Here is a 3647-nt window from a genome sequence, read left to right as displayed (position 1 = left end):
AGGGAAATTGAGTCAATTGTCGAGAATGGGAAGTGCCGTATATACTGGAACTTTATATTCTCGACAATTGTTTCTGTTGCTCACTCGAGGCCTGACATGGTCGCTCCTTGTTCTTAGGGTCCACGAGGCTTTTGCTGGATCGTCGTATTGATTCCTTTACAGACTGTAACCACCTATCTCACGGTTGGAAGACGTGGTTATGGCTGAAATTTTACCGCGATTTCGCTGGAAGCGAGTGCCATTTTTCAGATTAGCACCCGCTCCCGGCGAAATCCTGCGGTTGTACTTATGACAAATTTTTAATTATATAATCTTGCAGATGCTCTCGTCCTGCTCCACTGAGAAACTGCGTGAGCCAGCAGTTCCAGGAAGACCGAGAACGGGGTGACTGAAAGCGAGAAGTTGGTGTAATAATATTTAACATTAACTTCTTTTTTTGGATGACGCGATGTAGCAAAATTATTGGAATTTTTTTGTTGTTGATGAGAAAAAAAGCTTTCATGTAATAAAATCCAATCATGTGTTTAATTTTGTATGTGTAAAAGTTTTTAAACTAAAATAAAAAAATTCTCCTCTCAACCAACATAAGATTGCCGGTTTTTAATTTTATTAATTTAAAAATTATTAAAATTTAATAAAAAAGGGAAAAATTAAGGTATTGTGTTTCAAATGGATGGAAAACAAAACCAATTAATTGGGATTGATTAAAAATCCATTCAAAGATACGTATCAAATACAAACCAGTGTCATCTGGCACTCGTCAAGTATTTCACCATAAAAGTCAGTCAGTCCCAAAACCTCGTAGAACACAGTCGTAGCATATTTTAACGTGAATACAAATAATTGTAAATTTGTATTTAAATTTCCAAACGATAAAACAGACTCGGAATGGATTTAAACCTTAATTGACAAAAGGCATGCACACGATAAATGTAAAGGTCAATTTCAGGCCATGTATGGAGACTGAGTGTTTGGAATGCTATAGGGGTGAATGATCTTAAGGTAAGGAAATTACAAGAAACTATGCATGTAAGAAAACTAGATATTTAATGCGTACCTGAAATAAATAAAATAGGGCACGAAAGTAGAATTATAGAAAGCCGGGTATTGAAAGGCGAAATTAAAATATGATCAGGAATATAGAATGAATCACATGATAGGCAAGAAGTAGGTTTGATTATGAATACAAGGGGGAAGCAGCATCTCAGAGATCGTGATTTAGTATCTCTCAGATTGTTGTGTGTTAAAATAAAAGAATAAACCAGAAGATTAATTACTATAGCATGCTACGCCTTAGTTGCGAGTGATTGCGGAGAAGTAAAAGATGCCTTCTGGGATACTTTAAATGATACCATAACTATTGGCGATCATAGTAAAAGAATCATTCTACTAGGAGATATTTATTGATAGATGGGTTGGCGTCCAACGTCAGGACATAGAAAGATTAGTCAACGATACAGGGGTAATAAGAGGTTCTTAAGGATATAGAGGGAGCATGGATATAAATAGAGATATACAGAAGGCGCATCTATATCATCTATAAAGATACAGAGGGCGCATGGACTATGTTTCGGGACAGTATCATGAAAAGAGCGACCAAAGTGTGTCGCACTGCGGTTGTAGGAAGAATGTCTGATGATGCGTGGTGGAATGATGAAAATCAGGCAGCCCAAAGAGAACACATAGAAGCATAGAACAGAACCTAGAACGTCACAGGTCTTAGCGATGTGGAGAGAAATAGACTTGAAAATGATTACAGACACGAAAATAGACAAGTTAAACAAATAGGCAGGCAGAGTAAAAATAAAATCACAACAGCATAAAGTAATAAACACTAAGGAATAGATAGACGCCTGGAAAACAGAGATTATCGTAACAAAATATAAAAGAAAGGAAGATAAAAGCAACTACTATAATTACAAAAGTATCAGCTGATTGATTACTGTAAGCACAATATATTTCAAAATACTTATTCGTAGGTTTTTAATTATACCAATATTTCCTTTCCTAAAATTTAATAAAAATTATGAAAATAAAAATTTCCCTCTTCCGATCCAGAAAAAGATGGAAAATAAAAAATTCTTCATGTTCATCATAAGAAAATTTTCAAAACTGAAAAAATTCAATATTTTAGTATAATTTATATTATGCATATATAAATCACGGGCCTTTAGGGACGGGAAACTTTTTCCCAAATAAGCATTTGTAAGATGTTTCGTTTTCACTACTATGTCGCCTCACTCTGTACGGAAAAATTTCGTCTCGCTCTTACAGCTGAGTAGAGTGCCGTGGAGGTGAAAACGAGACATGTAGTAAATGATTATTTTCAGCCGAATTTTCCCTCGTTAGAGAGCCCTGGTGCAAACAATTGCTTTTAAGATAGACGAATTTAAAAACTCCTATTTCATACTGAAATTAATTTAGAAAGGCGAAAATGTAGATTAGTGAAAAAAACTCAATTTCGTGAAAACGGCAGACCTAGTACCCTCTGCTGACGTGTGGTAAAACATCCAAAATAAAGGTTCGAATTTGCATTGGCATCAATACCACATCCATGTTACTTTTAGAAGTAATGGGCCTGAAAGCATAATTGTTTCCTTCTACAAAGTCTTCGTCGGTAAACCATTTGAGTCGATGATTATCCTCCAACCACTGATTACCACCCAGTGTTGTTTCACGAACTGACGTTATGGTAAAGTCTGAGAATAAGTCCTGAAAAATATTCTTTAATTCAATCAAAATGAGTTATTCGACATGTTTAGAGAGGTGAAGATTGTTCATCATGGGAAAAGGGAAGCAAAAGAGAAAGAAACAGGGACAGGAAAATGAGAAGGGACTGGAACGGAGACAAGGAAGTAAAAAGGAAAATGTATAGCAGTAAGAATATATAACATTCCATGGAGATGGCCTGGTACATAAACCCGTGAAATAGATAGGCACGACGACACAATTAGAGACAAGATCAGGAAAATACAAAGCAGTAATAGGGTAAGGATCAGGAAAACTATGGGCCCAGGGAAAAGGATAGGCCGAAAGGAATAAAGAGAGGGAGGAAGGGATAGTGACAAGATCAGGGACATGTAGCAGGCAAGGAAAGGGAAATGCAAAGGAACAGGTACAAGAATATTGACATGCATCCGGGAATGGACACGGTCATCAGAGCCAGGAATAAGGACTTTTTCATGGACCAAAATAAGGGAATAAAAAGTAAAATAGATGCTAATACTTACAGAGAGGTGGACGTATACAAGGAAAGGCTATAGTAGAGGCAAAGGGGATTACAGGGCAAATAAATGAAAAGGGACAGAAGCGACGACATCGCAATGGATAGGGTGAGATACCGTGAGATAAAAAGGGAGCGGAAATAAAAATTTCCATGGAAAAGGGTATGGTTAAAGGCAAACATTAACACGTACCTGTATATTTATTGTGACTGTAACCCTGTAAGAATATTAAAGAGGAATTCTTCAATCAATTTTAAGGAATATATTTCAAATGCATCCATATTTCATGGCAAAATGCTATAGAGTTGAGAGCGATTGTTGCTGAATTACACAGGCCGACAAAATTTGACAAAGGTCCGGAACCAGAGACCAGACCTAGTATACCCGAAGGTTTTTGCTGCGCTGAATCCGAATCCGACCTCA

This window comes from Belonocnema kinseyi, chromosome 8, assembly GCF_010883055.1.
Source record: "Belonocnema kinseyi isolate 2016_QV_RU_SX_M_011 chromosome 8, B_treatae_v1, whole genome shotgun sequence".
NCBI classification, from domain to species: Eukaryota; Metazoa; Arthropoda; class Insecta; order Hymenoptera; family Cynipidae; genus Belonocnema; species Belonocnema kinseyi.
The sequence above is the reverse complement of the archived record's forward strand: the minus strand, read 5'-3'. Positions refer to the sequence as shown.